This window comes from Sebastes fasciatus, chromosome 2 (genome assembly GCF_043250625.1).
Source record: "Sebastes fasciatus isolate fSebFas1 chromosome 2, fSebFas1.pri, whole genome shotgun sequence".
NCBI classification, from domain to species: domain Eukaryota; kingdom Metazoa; phylum Chordata; class Actinopteri; order Perciformes; family Sebastidae; genus Sebastes; species Sebastes fasciatus.
In genome coordinates, this window is record NC_133796.1 from 2,517,073 (window position 1) to 2,532,025 (window position 14,953).

The 14,953-nt window shown below is 39.3% G+C and overlaps 1 long non-coding RNA gene across 1 annotated transcript; it reads left to right on the forward strand.

Moving 5' to 3' along the window:
- The first annotated feature begins 663 nt into the window (after positions 1-663).
- Positions 664-14,021, forward strand: LOC141781491 (uncharacterized). The gene is made up of 5 exons (XR_012596877.1): positions 664-808; positions 7,770-7,904; positions 7,985-8,158; positions 12,346-12,447; positions 12,837-14,021. It is a non-coding gene; the product is annotated as an uncharacterized LOC141781491 (long non-coding RNA).
- The last annotated feature ends 932 nt before the right edge of the window (positions 14,022-14,953 follow it).

Here is a 14,953-nt window from a genome sequence, read left to right on the forward strand (position 1 = left end):
CTGTTCACTCTCTGCTCAGGTACTCTGTTCACTACCTGCTCAGGTACTCTGCGCACTACCTGCTCAGGTACTCTGTACACTACCTGCTCAGGTACTCTGTTCACTCTCTGCTCAGGTACTCTGTTCACTACCTGCTCAGGTACTCTGTTCACTACCTGCTCAGGTACTCTGTGCACTACCTGCTCAGGTACTCTGTGCACTACCTGCTCAGGTACTCTGTTCACTCTCTGCTCAGGTACTCTGTGCACTACCTGCTCAGGTACTCTGTTCACTACCTGCTCAGGTACTCTGTTCACTACCTGCTCAGGTACTCTGTGCACTACCTGCTCAGGTACTCTGTTCACTACCTGCTCAGGTACTCTGTGCACTACCTGCTCAGGTACTCTGTTCACTACCTACTAAGCACCAACCAGCTGACAGACTCAGTTAGAGACTAGCTGGTGAACATAGTGGAGCATTTAGCAGTTAAAGAGACAGATATTTCCCTCAGGAGCTGGTGGAGACCAAAAACAGAGCTAAATTGGTGATGATACGTTGAGGTTGATTGTTTCACAGTCTCTAAGTGTAATGTGTCATTCTGTGTTCTGTTGTTTTGCTTGTGTGTGTGTGTCTGTTCTATGTCTTTGTGTTCCAGGTGCAGCTCCCTGATGATTGATTGAGAGCACCTGTGTGACACAAGACACAGCTTTTTGTGTTCCCCTATTTTATGCTTTTTGTTGTCCTGTTGCATCTTTATGTAGCGGCTTTCGAGCCAGTCGTAACATAATTGGGGGCTTGTCCGGGATTTTTCATTTCATTAACGTTTAAGGTAATTAATTCCTGCATCTTTTTCTCAAAGTATATACGTGTGTCATAGAATTAAAACAATTGATTTCACAGAAGTTGTACAGAGAAGAGTCACCTAAAACTAGTAAACATTAAAAGTAAAACAACCATAATACAAACATCAATGTTAAAGGCTGAAGAATGTTAACTAGCCTGAAGCTGTGGGAACAGTGAAACAAAGATTTGCAATCTTTGTCAGAGCGTCAGATGTGTGTAGGATGAGTCACATCATGACCTCACATCACGTCACATTCTGCATCACAGTTGCTTTAATGTCTGATGCAACAGGAGAAAGTTGCCAACCAGTCCAACATGATAATATCCTGGGGCCCCTCTGGGCCCCTGTATCTCTCTGAGTCGTCCCCGTCTGTCTTCACTCTGTAGGAGTTCTTAGATTTGCTTGGTTGCCTCTGCAGCGTTTTGCAGAGTCTGACCTGGTTTACAGTCGTGTTGTGACTCAGGTCGGTCCGGACTGCAGATTCATCACTATCAGGCATGCCGTGTGTTTTTTGTTTTTTTTCAGACCTCTGACCTGGTTTTGATTGACGGATCGATGCTTATCAGTGATCTGAAAGATTTCCTGCTTCCTGCGTGAGATTACAGCCCCCAAAGATCACACAACATTTTGCCTTTGTCATGCACTCGTCTTCAAAACGCTTACAGGCCTTTTAAGGAAACGTGCATTTATTCTTCTGTTAAAGTCTGAGGCAGAGAATCTCTATGAAATTCACTCGTTTCTTTGATATTAAAAACCTCTCTGAGACAGAAGACACAAAAGAAATATGACAAGATTAATAATAATATCACAAAACTACAAAAGAATCACATAAAAAGATAATTCTAAAGAAATATATATATTCAAATATAGTTTTAACGTGAGTTAAATCATTTTGTTTTCATATGAATGAAGTTGTTGAATCAAACTGACTGACAACAAACACCTGGAGCCGGTACATTTTAACCCTCTGAGACCCACAACAGACCTGGTTTAGTCTTCTTTAGGGGGGTACAGGGGGTTAGGGGGGGACAGCAGGTCAACAGTAGATGTCACATAGAAGTGGTGAACATCATCTGAAAGCTGAGAACCTGAAGATTAATTTGAGTCAAGTTGTTCTAGTCATAAATCAGAAATAAACATGAATTGAAAAATTAATTTGTTAAATAAAATAAATAGTGAAAGTGTATGAGAGTGTAGAACATGATGAAAGAAGTATATGATGGTCATCCCCATGCTCTATTATGTCTCATTAGTTGTTGTAGCAATTTTTGTTGCACAGATTTTGATCAATAATCCTCCAAAATACCACATTAAGACACCAAGACCTTGAGGAACACCATAGAAAAAGCCATGCTGTGATTTGGGATCAAAAACTTTTGACATTTGGAGATTTCTGCAAGAATTGCATTTTTTGCCGATTGGATGGCGAGCACTTGTGTTGTGTAAACTGCTCAGAAACCCCTTTATTGTCAATCTAGCTAGGAAAGCCATCCATCCTCTGAATGCTCTAGGTCTCTAGTCTGATCCATCCATCCTCTGAATGCTCTAGGTCTCTAGTTTGATCCATCCATCCTCTGAATGCTCTAGGTCTCTAGTTTGATCCATCCATCCTCTGAATGCTCTAGGTCTCTAGTTTGATCCATCCATCCTCTGAATGCTCTAGGTCTCTAGTCTGATCCATCCATCCTCTGAATGCTCTAGGTCTTTAGTTTGATCCATCCATCCTCTGAATGCTCTAGGTCTCTAGTTTGATCCATCCATCCTCTGAATGCTCTAGGTCTCTAGTCTGATCCATCCATCCTCTGAATGCTCTAGGTCTCTAGTTTGTGGCTGTAAAGTTTCATGAGGCTGTGATTATCCTAGAGGTCACCACAAGTCATTTTATACAACGAGGTCAAGTTAAAAAAAACGGTCTCACCTATTTTCATCTACATATCTGGAGGTCAGAGGTCAGGGGACCCCTTTGAAAATGGCCATGCCAGTTTTTCCTCGCTAAAATTTAGCCCAAAGCTGGAGCGTTATTTATCCTACTTACTGACATGATAGTATACCACGGTTGGCACCAGTTGATTCTGTAGGTTTTTCTAGTTTCATATGATACCTGTGGCTTCATTCTAACCCTGAAACTGAACCTACTAGTCTGATCGCCCACGATCCCGCGAGTCTCAATGGTGGTTTCTAACAACCTGAGTTCACTGGTGCTTCTGATTATAATAAAATAATTGCTGAAATGGTGGAACACAGCAGCACTACTACAAATAGTCCAGCTGGGCAACAAACACAAAGGGCTCTGATCCATGAAGCGAGAGAGGAGATGTACAGACAGACAAGCAGTTTTTACCCATTTTCACCTGAAAGTACTCCGACTGATTAAGAGGAGCAGACACTTTTAACAGATTTAAAACCAGATTGTGTGACAACACATTCTGCTGGGACAAAAACAAACACTTTAATGTGAGAGTTAAAGTAAAAGATCAGCCCAGAATAGTTACAACAACTAATAGAAAGTGCAACAGTCTGATGGCAGTCCGTGAAACAATCACACATTTAATCTATTTGATTCGTGTACATTGACACGAATTTCCCTTTTTTCCCCGTGATGTTCAGCACGACTTTCAACAATGTATTATTTGTGCGTGACGCACGGGTCAATTTCCGCTCCAGTCTTTTCAAAATAAAACTACTTAGTTAGGCTTAGGAATAGATCACCTTAGGGCGATCCCATCAAACCAAATGTGGGACAAAGAGTATGTTTGTGTGGGACAATGTGGGACACGTTACCAAGGCTGAGAGGTCGTCTACAATGCTGATATAATGTCTATCTAACTTAAATAATAGACATTTATATTCTGCCCCTCATCTTGTAACATCTCTATGCTTTAATGCATCCAGTGATGGGTTTTTGAGTTTCTTGTGAGACTCACATGAACTGTGTCGCTTTGTGTCGTATTCCCCCCCGTGTGTGAAATTGAAAAACAACAGTAAAATACATAAAAAACTCTGAGACTCACCTTCCACCGGCTTATTAATACTTATAAATAGTTTCACAGTCTTTGATGAAGCTGAGTTTCCTTTTCTTTGTGCTAGTTTACATTATATTCCACCTAAATCTGCATAGCTTGCGTCTTTGCGGTGACACGCAATTTCCTCCGTTGGGCGCAGCGTAGCGAAGATTAACCTGCACTTGACCCCTGTGTGGGCAGTTTGACATCAAAAACAGCCCCCACAGCCTTCCCTGCTTTCTTCACAGCCATTTGGATAAAAGCCAGATTTTGAAATAGCATCTGCCCTGCAGTGGTTTGACTTTTGAAAACTAGAGCCAATGAAAATGTGGGACATAGTCTCAATAAGTGGGACATTGGACAATAAGGGATAAAAATGCTGTGCAGTCCGTCGTAGAGCGGGGACACCTGGTCACTCTAGCTCCACTTGGTTAGGTTTAGCTTTAGGAAAAGATCGTAGTTTGGGTTTTAATAACACCGGAAGTGCTGTGACTTAAGAATGGAAGTTAGGTGACAAATAGATCCACTTTGACACCAGTCTCCTGGGTGAAAGTCCTGTGCTTTCAGACCCACTTGTATTTTTCTTTTTGGGGGGCTAATTATATTTATTAGAGACCAGCATATCAATGCAAACAGTTACAGAAATAAAACAACACAACAGCAACACAAATTGCAATAATAAGTTCTGGATTGCATACTGCTTGGTTGCATTATGATTCAGTGTTTTTTATTATTGTATAATTATAATATTGTGTTATCATTAGGGCTGCCAATCAAAATATTTAATTACGATTAATCGCACATTTTTTATCTGTTCAATATGTACCTTAAAGGGAGATTAGTCAGGTATTTAACACTCTTATCAACATGGGAGTGGACAAATATGCTGCTTTATGCAAATGTATGTATATATTTATTATTGTAAATCAATTATCAACACAAATCAATGACAGATATTGATCCAGAAACCCTCACAGGTACTGCATTTAGCATAAAACAATATGCTCCAATCATAACATGGCAAACTGCAGCCCAACAGGCAACAACAGCTGTCAGTGTGTCAGTGTGCTGACTTGACTATGACTTGCCCCAAACTGCATGTGATTATCATAAAGTGGGCATGTCTGTAAAGGGGAGACTCGTGGGTACCCATAGAACCCATTTACATTCACTGATCTGGAGGTCAGAGGTCAAGGGACCCCTTTGAAAATGGACATGAAAGTTTTTCCTCGCCAAAATGTATTGTGTGTTTGGAGTGTTATTTAACCTCCTTCATGACAAGATAGTATTTTTCATACTTTTTCATACTTTTTTTTTTACATTTTTACAGACTTTTTTTTCGAATATTTTTCAGACTTTTTATTGGACATTTTTCTGACCTTTTTTTCTAACATTTTCTGGCTATTTTTCAGACATTTCTTTTTAGGTTTTTCAGAAAAAAAATTTCGAACATTTTTTAGACTATTTGGGACTTTTTGAAACAATCTTGGGACTTTTTTGGAAATTTTTCTGACTTTTAATTGGACATTTTTCTGATTTTGTTTCTGACTTTTTTTCTGACATTTTTTTTTAAACTTTTTTTCGATACTTTTTTAGACTATTTGGGAATTTTTTGAGACATTTTTCTGACTTTTTAATGGGACAAAAGTCCTCACACATTCACATATCTGGAGGTCAGAGGTCAAGGGACCCCTTTGAAAATGGCCATGACAGCTTTTCCTCACCAAGTTTGGAGCGTTATTACCCGCTAGTATGACGGATATTAATTTGCGTTAACATGTTATTATGGCATTAACTTTGACAGTCCTAGTTTAGTTTTGTGTAAGCAGCATTTTAATGTTGTAGCCAATGTGGCTAATTCTAACTAATTTAGTAGGACACAATGGAAATTCTCAAGTGCCTCAAAGCTGTACTTAGGTAGAGTACCGGCTGTTTCCACAGAGTTCCACCTTTAAAATCACAGCGTTCCTCGTTATAAATATTGATGACGCTGATTCCCCAAAATTATATATATACATTTCCAGCAAAGGTGCAATAAAAAGAGCAGAAACAATGAGTATGTACAGAGGAAAGATGATGTCACTTTCTGTGGACACCACAAGAGAGAAGGTTTTATAAAAGGGGGTCAACAATACGTTTCCACACGTAGAGAGACCAGAGGAAGCAGCGGGCGGTGGTTCAGACATACGTGATTTAATCAGAAGGATCTCTCAGTGAGGTGTGGTCTGTTTGATCAGGGTGGTGTTGGTCTTTCTAGGACTGCTGCTGCTGCTGCCGCTGCTGCTGCGGTGACTGGAAACACCTTCACAGGGAGAGGTGGTGGGGGAACCTGAAGCTGCAGCAGCAGCAGGGGCTTTCTGTTCTGATCTGAGGTCTGTGTGAACCACAACGTCTCTGACTGACATCCAGGAACACAACCTGTGATTTACCCCTCGTTTAACCGTCCTTTCCTCTCCTTTCCTGCCTCCTGCATTTCTTACTTACCCTTACCAAGAGGAAGTTTATTCAAGTGTTGCTATTTAAACTTAAAATAAGAGAGTAGACTTTCAGTTTACTTTTTATGTACTTATCAGATATATACTTAACAAAAGTATACAAAAAAGTCTAAGTATACTTGGCTTATATTTGTACTTAATCTTTTGATCAGATATACTTAAGAAAAGTAAAAGTTAGTATACTTGCAGTATAAAAAAACTATTTAACTCTTTTACTGAATATACATTAAAGTGTACTTTTATAAACTATAAAGTGAGCTACAAGTATATACAAGTGTACTTGTAGTATAAAAACTATTTAACTAGTAGTTTATTGAGAGTATACTTTAAAGTGTACTTTTATAAACTTAAAAAGTGGGCCAATATAATCCCAAGAAGTATTGAAGTACTACACTTACAAGTATAAACTAGTAAACTATCTGTATACTCATGGGATAGTTGCAGTACAAAATAAGACTTAAATGTAAACTAGTTGTGTACTCAATGTTAATTATTCTTACACTTAAAGTTTACTTAAAAGTATACTTTTATAAACCAGAAAGTGGGCCAATTTAGTCCCAAGAAGTATTGAAGTAGTTAATTTGTAAGTATACTACTAGTACATTGATATTAGTATACTAACTACATAAAGTATACTTACACTATATTACTCATTGCACGAATCCTCATTTTTTACATTCTACTGTTATACTGGAGACAGTGACTCAGCATTTCACTGTGTCAGCTGCTTTTTAGTACCATGTTGCACCACCATACGGTGGTCCAGAACAGACAAACCAGACTCTATTAACTTTTCACGGATGGGCCGGAGTCGATAACGTTACTTGCTGCTGTCGTTGCTGTCGCCGCCGCCGCTCTCTCTCTCTCTTTGCTTCACCACTCACTTCCCACTGACTCTGCTCCAAATGACCTACGCTCCTCTTACATCAACAACTGGCTCTAGAGAGGGACATCAGCTACCGTAGTTCTTCTACACACTCGGCACACAGGAGAAGCTTCAATTGGTTGCAATCTGCAACCTCACCGCTAGATACCGCCAGAGCCAACAGTTTAGTCTTCTGGTCTTTAGTGATCATTATGATGAAGCCGTAGAGGTTTAGAGGTCATTTCCTGGTTTGTGTGAAAAGTGCTGACAGCTCTTACGGTAACCAGCGGCGGCTTTGATTTATCTGATCAAAATTCGTCGTATCTGGTTTCGTCTGTGAGTCAAACGAGGTCAGACAGACGCTTCTGACGACTCTGATACAAACAGTTCAAAACCTCAGAGAGTCGACCACATTGCTGCCTAAAACCACACAACACGCCCCCGCTGTGATGTCACAGTGAGGGGCGGGGCCACAGCACAGGAAGCTCTGTGGACTACGTATATGGAAACATTTGTTTTCTGTGTAACTGTTGTGTTGTCTGCCTCTCTGTCCTTCCCTGCAGTCATTCTCCATCTATTTGCAGTATATAACCAGCCATTTCCACTCATTCCCGGCCAGATCCCCCCATCATCATGTTGCTTTGTGAAGCCTGGAACCTGTAGGCTACATGAACCCTAACCTGCCCCTGCCTGTACTCATACCCAACCCGGATTTGCCAGTAAGACTTTGTTTTTCACTATTTCAAAAAATCACTTTTTGAAATGAAATATATGAAGTGTTGCACGTTTTTCATCACAGGAAAACATCCAACAGGTCTTTACGATGTGTGTCATGGCAGTAATGCAACATCGTGGATACCAACTGCTGTGAAACCTCGAAGAAGAAGAAGAAAATGGTCACATGACCAGAGCTGTTTACTTCCTGGTTGCACCATGAGAAGAGGATGGCTGCATCAAAGCTCCCAAACAAAAGGTTAGTAAAGTATATTAACATAAAGATAGGACAGATGTTGTTGGTACACACCACCTTTAAGGTGTCTAGTATTGATATTTTCAGTTACTCATTGCACATTGTTCAGTGTGGTCATAGAATGAGGAAATGAATGCTCCCTCCTGCTTTGTGGGCCCCTTAGTACCAACTGAGCATGGATTAAACACCACAGCTTACCTGAGTAGAGCTGCTGAACACCTCCATCCCTTTATGACCACAGTGTACCTCTCTGCCATGTCACAAAGCTCACATCATCTCACACTGCTTTCTTGAACATGAACAGTGAGTTCTCTGTAATCAAATGGACTCCAGATCTCAGTCCTATAGAGCACCTCATTTGGGATGTGGTGGAAAGGTGCTCAGTTGGTACTAAGGGGCCCAAAGTGTGCCAAGAAAACATGATGAATGAGTAGGATGGATCCGTGCTTTCATGTCCACCCTCTATGAATCTGAGACTCATCAGACCAGGCAACATTTTTCCAATCTTCTATTGTCCAATTTTTCAACTGTAGCCTCGGTTTCCTGTTGTTAGCCGACAGGAGTGGCATGCCAGGGCCGGCCCTAGACTTTTTGGGGGGCCCTAAGCAGGATTTAGAAAAACTACAACTTCTTTAGGTTTAGACAATAAAACTACAACTTATTTAGGTTTAGGCAACAAAACTACAACTTCTTTAGGTTTAGGCAACAAAAATGCAACTTCTTTAGGTTTAGGCAACAAAACTACAACTTCTTTAGGTTTAGACAAAAAAACTACAACTTCTTTACATTTAGGCAATAAAACTACAACTTCTTTAGGTTTAGGCAACAAAACTACAAATTCTTTAGGTTTAGGCAATAAAACTACAACTTCTTTAGATGTAGGCAATAAAACTACAACTTCTTTAGGTTTAGGCAACAAAACTACAAATTCTTTAGGTTTAGGCAATAAAACTACAACTTCTTTAGATGTAGGCAATAAAACTACAACTTCTTTAGGTTTAGGCAACAAAACTACAACTTCTTTAGATGTAGGCAATAAAAGTACAACTTCTTTATATTTAGGCAACAAAACTACAAATTCTTTAGGTTTAGGCAACAAAACTACAACTTCTTTAGGTTTAGGCAACAAAAATGCAACTTCTTTAGGTTTAGGCAACAAAACTACAACTTCTTTAGGTTTAGACAAAAAAACTACAACTTCTTTACATTTAGGCAATAAAACTACAACTTCTTTAGGTTTAGGCAACAAAACTACAAATTCTTTAGGTTTAGGCAATAAAACTACAACTTCTTTAGGTTTAGGCAACAAAACTACAACTTCTTTAGATGTAGGCAATAAAAGTACAACTTCTTTATATTTAGGCAACAAAACTACAACTTCTTTAGATGTAGGCAATAAAACTACAACTTCTTTAGGTTTAGGCAACAAAAGTACAACTTCTTTAGGTTTAGGCAACAAAAAAACTACAACTTCTTTAGATGTAGGCAATAAAACTACAACTTCTTTATATTTAGGCAACAAAACTACAACTTCTTTAGATGTAGGCAATAAAACTACAACTTCTTTAGATTTAGGCAACAAAACTACAACTTCTTTAGATTTAGGCAACAAAACTACAACTTCTTTAGATGTAGGCAATAAAACTACAACTTCTTTAGATTTAGGCAACAAAACTACAACTTCTTTAGATTTAGGCAACAAAACTACAACTTCTTTAGATTTAGGCAACAAAACTACAACTTCTTTAGGTTTAGGCAACAAAAAAACTACAACTTCTTTAGATGTAGGCAATAAAACTACAACTTCTTTAGATTTAGGCAACAAAAATACAACTTCTTTAGGTTTAGGCAACAAAAGTACAACTTCTTTAGATGTAGGCAATAAAACTACAACTTCTTTAGGTTTAGGCAACAAAACTACAACTTCTTTAGATTTAGGCAACAAAACTACAACTTCTTTAGGTTTAGGCAACAAAAAAACTACAACTTCTTTAGATGTAGGCAATAAAACTACAACTTCTTTAGATTTAGGCAACAAAAATACAACTTCTTTAGGTTTAGGCAACAAAAGTACAACTTCTTTAGATGTAGGCAATAAAACTACAACTTCTTTAGGTTTAGGCAACAAAACTACAACTTCTTTAGATGTAGGCAATAAAACTACAACTTCTTTATATTTAGGCAACAAAACTACAACTTCTTTAGATGTAGGCAATAAAACTACAACTTCTTTAGATTTAGGCAACAAAACTACAACTTCTTTAGATGTAGGCAACAAAACTACAACTTCTTTAGATGTAGGCAATAAAACTACAACTTCTTTAGATGTAGGCAACAAAACTACAACTTCTTTAGATGTAGGCAACAAAACTACAACTTCTTTAGATGTAGGCAATAAAACTACAACTTCTTTAGATTTAGGCAACAAAACTACAACTTCTTTAGGTTTAGGCAACAAAAAAACTACAACTTCTTTAGATGTAGGCAATAAAACTACAACTTCTTTAGATTTAGGCAACAAAAATACAACTTCTTTAGGTTTAGGCAACAAAAGTACAACTTCTTTAGATGTAGGCAATAAAACTACAACTTCTTTAGGTTTAGGCAACAAAACTACAACTTCTTTAGATGTAGGCAATAAAACTACAACTTCTTTATATTTAGGCAACAAAACTACAACTTCTTTAGATGTAGGCAATAAAACTACAACTTCTTTAGATTTAGGCAACAAAACTACAACTTCTTTAGATGTAGGCAATAAAACTACAACTTCTTTAGATTTAGGCAACAAAACTACAACTTCTTTAGATTTAGGCAACAAAACTACAACTTCGTTAGATGTAGGCAATAAAACTACAACTTCTTTAGATTTAGGCAACAAAACTACAACTTCTTTAGGTTTAGGCAACAAAAAAACTACAACTTCTTTAGATGTAGGCAATAAAACTACAACTTCTTTAGATTTAGGCAACAAAAATACAACTTCTTTAGGTTTAGGCAACAAAAGTACAACTTCTTTAGATGTAGGCAATAAAACTACAACTTCTTTAGGTTTAGGCAACAAAACTACAACTTCTTTAGATGTAGGCAATAAAACTACAACTTCTTTAGGTTTAGACAACAAAAAAGAGACTTTGCTGTTGAGTTACTCAAATGTATTTAGTTCCACTATATTGGAGAGAAGGCAGACAGCTCTACGGTCGATATCTCCCAACACTCAACAACTCGTAAAATATGTAATTTTGATTTTAGACTGAACTGTCCCTTTTAAGCAAAAAGTATTAGCAGCAAAATGTACTTTAACTACTTATTATGCAGGCTTGTCTTTTTCAGAGGTTTATATTATCATATTTATATATTTATATATTTATGGATTCTATTTGAGTCAACATACTGAGGGGCTTTCCACCACTGACAGGCGATGTATTACAGGATGTTTTATTCATGCACATGTTTAATGTAATGAATATATGAAGCCACTAGATGGCAACGTCTGCTCATTTAATACCAGAACCACAAACACAGAAAACAAACCTGTTCCTGTTGCAGGATGGTGTTTTAGTATTTTCTCAGATTCTCATGAATGGGAGAGGTGACTTCATACTGTACTGAACGATGGTTTACGGGCTCGCCTCCATTCTCCTTCCCTGAGTTATTTCAGCTGCAGCTACAGTAGTTGATTTCCTGCCTCTACATGGCCGGTCTCCAACCTCATAAATGTTAATGCAGAAATTCTCTTTTTTCGCTTTTATGATCTCGTTTCCTATAATGTCCTGTGAAAGGCAGAGGGGACAGATATGTAGAGGGGTGTAGTTTTTCTCAGTGTGTCTTCAATTTGTCTCTGTTATTATGTTCTCTATAAAAGCCCCGTAGTCATCCATCAAAGGGGAATTACATCTCGTTGCCTTCACATTGATTTTTCATTACAGAACAATCACATTTTCCTCTCGCTTCGTCAGTTTTGTCCCTTTTTTTTGTCTGTGAAAATATGAAACAGTCCAAGATTAGAATAAGACGGGGGATGAATCTCCCATTTCCACATTTATACCCTTCACACTGACATGAGGTCAACTTGGTTTGGATCTCACAGTTTGTGGAGGAAACCACCCAAGACTCGGTTCTAATAAAAGAAGCCGTCTCGTTGCCATCAGCTCTTTCTCTTTCTCTTTCTCTTTCTCTCTCTCCACCAGAGTGAAAACAAGTCCTCCAGTTGCCGTTGACCCACTTGCCTCCAGCACCACGAGGAAGAGAACCGGAGGAGTAGGAGAAAAAGGGAGGGGGAGGAGGTAGAGGTGAAAACATGTGGGAGTCTGCTATGATTAATGTGCTTTCAGAGATGGAGTGAGTGAGAGAGATAGAGAGCGGTGAACGCCGGGCTTCTGTGATGTGTGGTGGTGGAAATGGAAAAAGAGCACAAGTAGGCTCCTGATATAAAGGTGCACCCAGCAAATAAATGACCCCGTCTTCATCTTAATGCATCAACGTGAAACACTTCAGCATGTCTATCTGCAAAAGGAAGACAGGAAGTTGAACTGTATCAGAGGGGGGGTGATGGTGATCAGGGAGGAGAAGATTCCCTCTCTCTGCTGGTCAGAGGAGAAGAGTCCTTCTCTCTGCTGGTCAGAGGAGAAGATTCCCTCTCTCTGCTGGTCAGAGAGTTAATGATTTTTTATCTCTCCAGGAAAGCAGGCAGGACTCTTTCCAGATAAATCAGCAGGGAGTCGATCATCAGTCGTCCCGCTTTGATCCTCCCTGAGGATCGATGGCATCAGCGCTGACCTCCTCTTCGTCACAAACGAGGGCGGGGGGATGGTTCGATCCCCGTTCTTTTGAATCTTAGCAAAGCCTTGGACACCGCTCACAGTCACATATCAGAGAAAATAAACCTACAAACACTGCAGCTCACGAGTGAGTTCTTTTTAAATTACTGCAGCTCATCTGAAATCTGGTGTTCCTCAAGGCTCAGTCTTCTGCTCTGTGATATTCTGCATTGGTAACACTTATAGAAAAATAAATAAAACACTTAATACAAATCTTTTATAAATGGTAAATTGACAGTTCATTAAAATTAGTTAATTGTTATTTTACAAGTAAAGGGATACAGCTGATCATGTAAATGATAATCAATAATGTTTACTAATTATTAGTAATGCTATAATTTATGTTATTTTAACAGATTATTGTTGCACACATTATAACATTTTATATATTATATATATATAATGTTATGTGTGCAACAGAAGCCTGGGAGTTTGAGGGTACTGCTCAGTATCTTAACTGTTCGTAGGACTGCGCTCTTCTGGACTGAGGCTTCAGATGTCGTTCCTGGACTCTGCTGGAGCCACTCTCCCAGTTTGGGGGTCACAGCCCCGAGTGCTCCTACTACCACGGGGACCACGTCGGCTTTGACCTTCCACGTTTGTTCCAGCTGTTCTTTCAACCCTTGATACTTCTCAACCTTTTCATGTTCCTTCTTCCTGATGTTGCTGTCAGCTGGTATCGCCACATCTATCACCACTGCCCTCTTCTGCTGTTGGTCAACCACCACGATGTCCGGTTGGTTAGTCAGCAGCTGCTTGTCAGTCTGGAATCTGAAGTCCCACAGGACCTCAGCCCTGTTGTTCTCAACCACCTTGGGTGGTATGTCCCATTGGGATTTGGGTGCTTCTAGTCCATACTGGGTACAGATGTTCCTGTACATTATCCCAGCCACTTGGTTGTGCCTCTCCATGTACGCTGATCCAGCTTGCATCTTATACCCTGCTATGTGCTGGACCGTCTCAGGGGCGTCTTTGCACAGCCTGCACCTTGGGTTTGATCTACTATGGTAGATCCCATGGTTCTTTTTCTTGCTCAGCTCTAGATATTAAACACATTTTTATGAGATACCTTTTGCTAAACTCTGAGTTTTTACTGTAAAATTGCATAATTACATTCCCTGCACTGTGAAGCTACATTTGTAAAAGGAAAAACATATATTATAAAAAAAGGTGAGAACTCTGAACCAAAACTATCTTCTATATATATTTTGTTATATATATTTATATAAATGTTCTGCTAAAGTGTTCCCACACATCAATGTCATTCAAACTTTATTGTCCCTGAAGGGAGACGACATGAATCCAGACAATCAAAGCAATCAACCACATATCAAGTTAAAAGCAACAACAAACTCTCATCTGATGAACGAGTCGGAGTGTGACCTGCATATTAAATAACATTAAAACTGAAATTAAAGACTCAGACTCAGAGGAAAAGTTGTAGCGCAGTTAGAGAATGTATTTATTACATCAGAATAAAGGAGGACATTAACCTCTTCAGCCCTACATGGTGCATGGTATGATGATGTCATGGGTCCATACCTTAAACAACAGAGGACTTGCAGGGCATTCAACTTTTCAACGTGTGTGTGTGTGTGTGTGTGTGTGTGTGTGTGTGTGTCGGTCGTCTGGACACTGCAGGTCTTTACTGCATCACTGCTCTCCTCCTATTCTCTTTTTAGCCCGACATGTTTTTTTTCCAGCGTGCCCTAAATAATGTCCCACTTTGCAATTAGGTCTGCTGCTGGTGTGTACGGAGAAGAACAGCAAGATGGAGATTCCTCCCGCACCGCACACTGCTGGGCGTGTGTGTGTGTGTGTGCGTGCATGCGTGTGTGTGTGTGTGTGTGTGTTATTCAAGGCCGTCTGTGATGTCGTCTCGCACTGTTCTCAACTCTCAGACTGCCTTTTCGTCGCCTCTGGAATTGAGTTCACTCTCAAACACCTCGTCCTTCGCCTTGGTTTCACGTTTCAGCTC